This window comes from Ailuropoda melanoleuca, chromosome 6 (assembly GCF_002007445.2).
Source record: "Ailuropoda melanoleuca isolate Jingjing chromosome 6, ASM200744v2, whole genome shotgun sequence".
Lineage (NCBI taxonomy): Eukaryota > Metazoa > Chordata > Mammalia > Carnivora > Ursidae > Ailuropoda > Ailuropoda melanoleuca.
Genome location: NC_048223.1, coordinates 12,375,344 through 12,385,052, shown reverse-complemented (window position 1 = coordinate 12,385,052; position 9,709 = coordinate 12,375,344). Strand labels below are relative to the sequence as shown.

At 39.1% G+C, this 9,709-nt stretch overlaps 1 protein-coding gene across 2 annotated transcripts in view; it reads left to right on the top strand.

Moving 5' to 3' along the window:
• Positions 1–9,709, top strand: part of PPP2R3A (protein phosphatase 2 regulatory subunit B''alpha) — a 227,112-nt gene that overhangs the window by 171,190 nt on the left and 46,213 nt on the right. The window lies entirely within an intron of this gene.

Here is a 9,709-nt window from a genome sequence, read left to right as displayed (position 1 = left end):
TATGATTTTAATGATGTCATGTTGCCTGTGAAGTCTTTGTTTGTATAGATTGTAACTTTCTGTTCTGTATCACTCTTGGGGCCTTTTTACTTTTATAGAACCCCCTTAATATCTCCTGTAGGTCTGGTTTCATGCTTATGAAATTGGTCAGTGTCTGGCGATTCTGGAAGGTCCTTATCTCTCCATCAATTCTGAATGACGACCTTGCTGGATAAAGGATCCTTGGCTGCATGTTTTTCTCTGAAAGAGCTTTAAAAATGCCCCCCCCAACCCTCTCTCTCATTCCAGGTCTGTGTAGACAGGTCTGACGTAATCCTGATATTTTGCCTTTGTATGTGAGAAATTTCTTTGCCCTGGCCGCTTTCAATACCGTATCCTTGGATCTAATATTTGCAAATTGCACTATGACGTGACGTGGCCTAGGTTTGTCGTGGTTGAATTTGGGAGGTGTCCTCTCTTGGACACGAATGCTTGTTTCCTTTGCTAGATTAGGGAAGTTTTCAGCTACAGTTTTTCAAATATCTCTTCTAGACCTCTCTCTTTCTCCACCCCCTTGGGGATGCCGATGATTCTGACATTGGAGCTTATCATTGAGTCAGTAATCTCCCATAACCTATATTCTTCAGGTTGGATTTTTTTGAGCCAAGTTTCTGTTTTAGCTTTCTCTTCTACCATCCCATCTCACTAACTCGTTCTTCTGCTTCATTTACCCTGGCTGTCAGAGCATCTAGTTTTGACTGCATTTAATTTCATAGCATTTTTAATTTCTGCCAGATTCGCTCTCATTTCCACCCTTAGAGATTCTATATTCTCGTTAATATTTTTGTTAATATTTTTTTCAAGTCTACACACCATCTTGACCATTGTTACTCTAAACCCCATTTCTGATAATTTGGTTATATCCATATCCATCAGTTCTATGGCAGAGGCCACAGACTCATTATCTTTTCTTTGCTCGGGGGGATTTCTCCTTCAGTCATTCTGATGAGGAGAGGTTGCGGGGATACCCAGAGCGCAAATTATTGACCAGGACCCAGGCTGTGTGCACTTGTTTTATAGGGACCTTAGGGATGTGGGCTTCTTGATTTTTCAGCCTGCCTTCTAGGCGAGGGTCCTGCCGTGCTGATACTCGGGCAACCCTGTTTGGGTAGAGTCTCCCTGTCCCCTGCAAGGGGGGATGGGGATGGGCACAATGTGAGCTGGTATTTCCGGGCTTTTGTTCTCTGGTGGCTTTCCCTGGTAGTTTTCTGTGGCTCTTCTGAGAGTCAGAGCAGCAGTGGCAGAACCCCAGCCTCTGTCTCAGAAGAGATTACAGTCCGCTCTCCACTGTGCTCTCCTGGCCTCTTTAACTCTGTTTCAGTTGGTGCTGCTAAAAACCCTGCAGCGTCCTGGGTTGTGTGTCCCACAGCCGGCGTCCCAGCCCTCACTTCCAGGGCCCAGACATCTCTGTCCTTTGTGCTTCTAACAACCCCAGCTGCCCCCGTGCACGTTCCCGAGCTCCCTGTTTCAGTATGGTTTGGGGGCGCTCCGGAGCGCCAGTTTTCAGTTGGGTTGCATGCGCATTCCCAGGCTCATGGTCTTAGTCTGCTCTCTCGCAGGTGCCGGTACGCGAGTCCACCTGCTCCCCAGTGCAGATGGCTTCCGCTTCCTGGTCCCAGAGCACCGTGGCTCCCTCCCCCTTCCGTTTATCTTCCGATATCTGTGCGCGGATTCACGGCTCCCCACTTCGTACCTCAATACTCAGTGTTGGAGATGTTCATTTGTAGAGATCCAGATGTATCTTCCTATGTCTCAGGCTAATTCTGTGGGTTTTCAGGATGGTCTGGTACCTGTCCAGCTCGACTCAGGGGACCAGCTGAAAAAGGAGACTCCTCCTACTCCTCCTCCATCTTAACTCCTCCCTCCTCCGCCAAGAATTTTATCCAGCAAGGCTGTCATTCAGAATAGAAGGAGAGATAAAGAGTTTCCAAGACAAAAAAAACAAAAAGAATTTGTGAACACTAAACCAGCCCTAAAAGAAATATCTTTGAAAGGAAAGAGAGCCCAAAAGTAACAAAGACCAGAAAGGAATAGAGACAATCTACAGACACAGCAACTTTACAAATAATACACTGGCACTAAATTCGTATCTTTCAATAATTACTCTGAATGTAAATGGACTAAATACTCCAATCAAAATTCTGATACATAGGGTATCAGAGTGGATTAAAAAAAAAAAAAGACCCATCGATATGCTGCTTACAAGAGACTCATTTTAGACCCAAAGACATGTCCAGATTGAAAGTGAGGGGATGAAGAACCGTTTATCATGCTTATGGACACAAAAGAAAACTGGAGTGGCCATCCTTTCATCAGACAAACTAGATCTTAAGCCAAAGACTGAAATAAGAGATGAAGGACACTGTATCATAACAAGGGGGTCTATCCAACAAGAAGATCTAACAATTATAAATATTTATGCCCCTAACTTGGGAGCACCCAAATATATGAATCAATTAATTATAAAACTAAGGAAACTCAGTATAATAATACAGTAATAGTAGGGGAATTTAACACCCCACTCAGCAATAGACAGATCACCTAAGCAGAAGATTAATAAGGAAAAAAGGGCGTTGAATGACACACTGGAGCAGATGGTCTTAACAGATACATTCAGAGAATTTCATCCTGAAGCAGCAGAATATACATTCTGTTTGAGTGCACATGGAGCATTCTCCAGAATAGATCACATACTGGGTCACAAATCAGATCTCAACCAGTACAAAAGATTGAGAGCAAAGCATGCATATTTTCAGACCACAGTGTGATGAAACCTGAAGTCAACTACAAGAAAAAATTTGAAAGGACCATAAATACATGGAGGTTAAAGAACATCTTACTAAAGAATGAATGGGCCAAACCAGGAAATTAAAGAAGAATTTTAAAACTACATGGAATCAAATGAAAAAACATGACAGTTCAAAACCTTTGGGAGGCAGCAAAGGTGGTCCTAAGAGGGAAGTATATAGCAATACAGGCCTTCCTCAAGAAATAGGAAAAGTCTCAACTACACTACCTAACCGTACACCTAAAGGAACTGGAAAAAGAACACCAAATTAAAGCCTAAATCTGACAACAGAAGAGAAATAATAAAGAATAGAGTAGAAATCAGTGATATAGAAATTAAAAAAAAAACAGAAGATCAACAAAGCTGGTTGCTGGTCCTTTGAAAGAATTAACAATATTGATAAATCCTCAGCCAGGCTTATCAAAAAGAAAAGAGAAAGGACCCAAATAAATAAAACCATGAGCGAAAGAGAAGAAATCACAACCAACACTGAAGAAATACAAACCATTAGAGTATTATGAGCAATTATAGGCCAACAAATTAGGCAATCTGGAAGAAATGGATAAATTCCTAGAAACATTATGAACTACCAACACTAAAACAGGAAGAAATAGAAAACCTGAGCAGACCCATAACCAGCAAAGAAATTGAATCAGTAATCAAAAATCTCCCAACAAACAAGAGTCCAGGGCCAGATGGCTTCCAGGGGAATTCTACCAAACATTTAAAGAAGGATTAATACCTATTCTTCTGAAACTGTTCCAAAAAATAGAAATGGAAGGAAAACTTCCAGACTCATCCTATGAGGCCAGCATTACCTTGGTCCCAAAACCAAAGACCCCCTTATAAAGGAGAATTATAGACCAATATCCCTGATGAACATGGATGCAAAAATTCTTACCAAAATACTGGCTAATAGGATCCAACAATACATTAAAAGGATTATTCACCATGACCAAGTGGGATTTATTCCTGGGCCGCAGGGTTGGTTCAATATCTGCAAATCAATCGACGTAATACGCCACATTAATAAAAGAAGGACAAGAACCATATGATCTTCTCAATAGATGCAGAAAAAGCATTTGACAAAATACAGCATCTTTCCTTGATAAAAACCTCCACAATGTAGGGATAGAGGGAACATACCTCAACATTGTAAAGGCCATATACAAAAGACGCACAGGGAGTATCATCCTCAATGGGGAAAAACTGAGAGCTTTATGCCTAAGATCAGGAACACAGCAGGGATATCCACTCTCACCACTGTTGTTTGACATAGTACTGGAAGTCCTAGGCTTAGCAATCAAACAACAAACAGAAATCAAAGGCATCCAGATTGATAAAGAAGTAGTCAAACTTTCACTCTTCACAGACATGATACTCTATGTAGAAAACCCAAAGATTCCACCAAAAAATTGCTAGAACTGATACAGGAATTCAGCAAAGTCACAGGATATAAAATCAATACATAGAAGTCTGTTGCATTTCTATACACTAAAAATAAAGCAGCAGAAAGAATTCAAGAAGTCGATCCCATTTACAACTGCAGCAAAAAACCGTGAGATACCTAGGAATAAGCCTAATCAAAGAGGTAAAAGATCTGTACTCTGAAAACTACAGAATGCTTATGAAAGAAATTGAGGAAGACACAAAGAAATGGAAAAACATTCCATGCTCATGGATTGGAGGACAAATATTGCTAAAATGTTTATGCTACCCAAAGCAATATATACATTCAGTGCAATCCCTATCAAAATACCGTCCACATTTTTCACAGAGCTGTAACAAACAATCCTAAAATTTGTATGGAACCAGAAAAGACCCTGAATAGCAAAAGTTATGTTGAAAAAGAAAACCAAAGCTGGAAGCATCACAGATCTAGATCTTAAGCTCTATTACAAAGCTGCAATCATCAAGACAATATGGTACTGGCACAAAAAGAGACACGTAGATCAGTGGGACAGAGTAGAGAACCCAAGAATGGACCCTCAACTGTATGGTCAACTAATCTTCCACAAAGCAGGAAAGAATATCCAATGGAAAAAAGACAGTCTCTTCAACAAATGGTATTGGGAAACTGGACAGCAACATGCAGAAGAATAAAACTGGACCACTTTCCTATACCATACACATACATAAATTCAAAATGGATGAAAGACCTAAATGTGAGACAGGAATCCATCAAAATTCTAGAGGAGAACACAGGTAGCAACCTCTCTGGCTTGGCCGCAGCAAATTCTTGCTGGACACGTCTCCAAGGGCAAGGGAAGCAAAAGCAAAAATGAACTGCTGGGACTTCATTAGGATAAAAAGCTTCTGCACAGCAAAGGAACCAATCAACTAAACTAAAAGGCAACCTATAGAATGGGAGAAGATATTTGCAAATGACATACCAGGTAAAGGGCTAGTATCCAAAACCTATAAACAACATATCAAACTCAACACCCGAAAAACAAAAAATCCAGTCGAGAAATGAGCAGGAGACATGAACAGACATTTCCTCAAAGAAGACATCCAAATGGCCAAAAGACACATGAAAGAATGCTTAATATCACTCAGCCTCAGGGAAATACAAATCAAAACCACAATGAGATACCACCTAACACTGGTCAGAATGGCTAAAACTAACAATTCAGGAAGCAACAGCTGTTGGTGAAGATGTGTAGAAAGAGAACCCTCTTACACTGTTAGTGGAATGCAAGCTGTTGCAACCACTCTGGAAAACCGTATGGAGGTTCCTCAAAAAGTTAAAAATAGAGCTGCCCTACTGTGCAGCAGTTGCACTACTAGGTATTTATCCAAAGGATACAAAAGTTGCAATTTGAAGTAGCACATGCACCCCAATGTATTAAGCATCAGTGTCCACAGTAGCCAAAATATGGAAAGAGTCCAGATGTCCATCAACAGATGAATGGATAAAGAAGTGGTGTGTATATATACAATGGACTATTACTCAGCCATCAAAAAGAATGAAATAATACCATTTGTAATGATGTGGGTGGAGCTAGAAGGTATTATGCTAAGCAAAATAAGTCAGAGAAAGACAAATCCCATATGATTCACTCATATGTGGAAATTAAGAAACAAAACAGATGAACATAGGGGAAGGGAAGGAAAAAGAAAATTAAGATAAAAACAGAGGGAGACAAACCATAAGAGACTCTTAACTATAGGAAATAAACCGAGGGTTTCTTGAGGGGAGATGGGTGGGGAGCTGGGGTAAGTGGAGATGGGCATTAAGCAGGGCACTTGATAAAATGAGCACTTGGTGTTATATGCAAGTGATGAATCACTAAATTCTACCCCTGGAACTAATAATGCATTATATGTTAACTAGATTGAATTTAATATTTTAAAAAAATTTAATAAAAGAAATAATAAAATTTTTTAAAAATTATAATTCTATTTAAAAAAATAGCCAACTGCTAAATTGAAGATGCTTAACATCAGGGCACCTGGGTGGCACATTGGATTAAGCATCTGATTCTTGGTTTCAGCTCAGGTTGTGATCTCAGGGTTGTGAGATCAAGCCCCACATCAGCCTCCATGCTTAGCATGGAGTCTGCTTGAGATTCTCTTTCCCTCTCCCTCTGTCCCTCCCGCTCATGCACACTCTCTCTCTCAAATATTTTTTAAAAAAAAAAAGATACTCAACATCACTAACCATCGGGAATGTAGATCAAAACCACAATATCACCTCCCACAGGTTAAAATGTCTGTCATACGGCACTGAAGGAGATAATGCTAAGTGAAATAACTCAAGCAGAGAAAGATAATTATATGGTTTCTCTCATCTATGGAACATAAGAACTAGGATGATCGGTAGGGGAAGAAAGGGATAAAGAAAGGGGGGTAATCAGAAGGGGGAATGAAACATGAGAGACTATGGACTATGAGAAGCAAACTGAAGACTTCAGAGGGGAGGGGGTGGGGGAATGGGATAGACTGGTGATGGGTAGTAAGGAGGGCACGTATTGCATGGTGCACTGGGTGTTATACGCAACTAATGAAGCATCGAACTTTGTATCGGAATCCGGGGATGTACTGTATGGTGACTAACATAATATAATAATAAAATTTAAAAAAATGTCTGTCATAAAATAATAGTAAGTATTGGCAAGGATGTGGAGAAAAGGGAACCTGGTAGACTGTTGATGAGAATATAAGTTGTTACAACCATTATGGTAAACAGTATGGCAGTTCCTCAAAAAGTTAAAAATAGAGCTACCATATGATCCCATAATCCCACTTCTGGATATGTATCCGAAGAAATCAGCATCTTTATTTTTTTTTTCACTTTCTGAATATGGTTTTATTACTGTGCCAAAGTGGAAAATATGCTGGTAGCAAATGGGACAATTTCTGAGGCTCAAAGAATCTATCTTCTCAAATTATGATTGGTTTATGAACAAACGTAATGGCGCTTTTAACCGCAGTAAATAAGTAGAACAAATTTTTTTCTAACTTGAAACTCTTAAAAGTACAAGCTGCAAAACTGACCTCAAATTACTTCATTACAACTCCAACTTCTTTTTTGAAAAATTGTTTTTATATTGAGGTATAATTGAAATATTTAGTTTCAGATATATAATATAATCATTTGTTATTCATATATATTGCAAAGTGATCACCAAAATAACTCCACTTAACATTCATCACCATACATAGTTACAAATTTTTTTCTTGTGAAAACGTTTAAGATGTCTTTTAGCAACCTTCAATATGCAATAAAGTATTTTAACTATAGTCACCATGCGGTACCTTATATCCCCAGGACTTACTTATCTTATAAATGGAAGCTTGTAATTTCACCACATTTACCCTGTTGGCCCTCGCCACCCCACCCCACCCCCGCACTCTCTACTCTGGTAACCACCAATCTTTTCATTGTGTCTGTGGCCTCAGTTTTTTCTTTCTTTTTTTCTTAGATTTCAAATATAAGTGAGATCATAGAGTATCATCTTGCATAATGCCTTCAGGGCCCATCCTTGTTGTCGCAAATGGCAGGATTTCATTTCTTGGGTTTTTTTTAAATTAACATACAGTGTCATATTAGTTTCAGGTACATAATATAATTATATCACAATTCTATTCATTTCTCAGTGTTCACCAAGATAAGTGTACTCTTAATTCCCTCTATTTCACCCATCCCCCCCACTTCCCCTCTGGCAACCACCAATTTGTTCTCTGTATTTAAGAGTCTGGGTTTTCTGTTCGTGTCTTTTCTTCTTTATTTCTTTGCTTTCTTTCTTAAATTTCACATATGAGTGAAATCATATGATATTTGTCTTTCTCTGACCAATTTATTTCATTTAGCCTTATACCCTTTAGTCCATCCATGTTGTTTGCAAATAGCAAAATTTCATTCTTTTAATAGCTGAGTAATATTTCGTTGTGTGTATATATATACCACATCTTCCTCCATTCCTCTGTCAATGGATACTTGGGTTGCTTCCATATCTTGGCTGTTGTAAGTAACACTGAAGTAAACATGGGGTGCATATGTTTTCAAAATAATGTTCTTGTTTTCTTAGGTAAATACCCAGTAGTGGAATTACTGGATCATATGGTATTTCTATTTTTAATTTTTTGAGGAAATTTAATTTTTTTCCATAGTGGCTGTACTAGTTTGCATCCCCATGAGCAGTGCATGAAGGTTGCTTTTTCTCCACATCCTCACCAACACTCATTATTTCTTGTGTTTTTTATTTTAGCCATTCTGACAGGTATGAAGTGATAACCTCATCATGGTTTTAGTTTGCAGTTCCCTCATGATTAGTGATGTTGACCACCTTTTCAGGTGTCTGTTGGCCATCTGTACATCTCCTTTAGAAAAATGTCTATCTAAGGGGTGTCTGTGTGGTGCAGTTGGTTAAGTCTCCAGCTCTTGGTTTCAGCTAAGATCATGATTTGAGTGTCATGAGATCGAGCCCCATGTCAGGCTCTGCACTTGGCATTCAGTTGGCTTGAGAGTCTCTCTTCCTCTCCCTCTGCCCCTCCCACTCATTTGTGCCGGCTAATGTTCTCTCTCTCTCTAAAACAAATAAATCTTTTTTTTTAAGTCTATTAAGTCCTCCACACATTTTTAAAATCAGATCCTTTTTTTAGGCTGAGTAATATTTCATTGTGTATATCTACCGCATTTTCTTTATTCATCTATCAGTGGACACTTAGGTTTTCTCCACATTTTAGCTATTATAAATAATGACACATGGGATTGAACAAGGGAGTGGATATATCTTTTCAAGTTACTGTTTTTGTTTTCTTCAGATAAATAACCAAAGGTAGAATTGCTGGATCATACAGTAATTCTATTTATAATTTTCTGAGAAACTTCAGTATTGTGTTCCATTGTAGCTGCACCAATTTATTTTCTCACCACAATACACAGAGATTCCCTTTTTTCCACATCCTAACATTTGTTATTTCTAGTCTTTTTTTTATTGTTATTATGTTAGTCACCATACAGTAGTACATCAGTAGCTTTTGATGTAGTGTTCCATGATTCATTGTTTGCATATAACACCCAGTGCTCCATGCAATACGTGCCCTCCTTAATACCCTTCACTGGGCTAGCCCAGCCCCCCACCCCCCACCCCTCTAAAACCCTCAGTTCATTTCTCGGGGTCCATAGTCTCTCATGGTTCATCTCCCCCTCTGTTCCCCCCCCCTTCATTTTTCCCTTCTTTTTCCTAATGATCTCCCTGCTATTCCTTATGTTCCACAAATAAGTGAAACCATATGATAACTGTCTCTGCTTCACATATTTCACTTAGCATAATCTCCTCCAACTCCATCCATGTTGATGCAAATGTTGGGAAATCATTCGCTCTCAGGGCTGAGTAATATTCCATTGTATATATGGACCACATCTTTATCCAT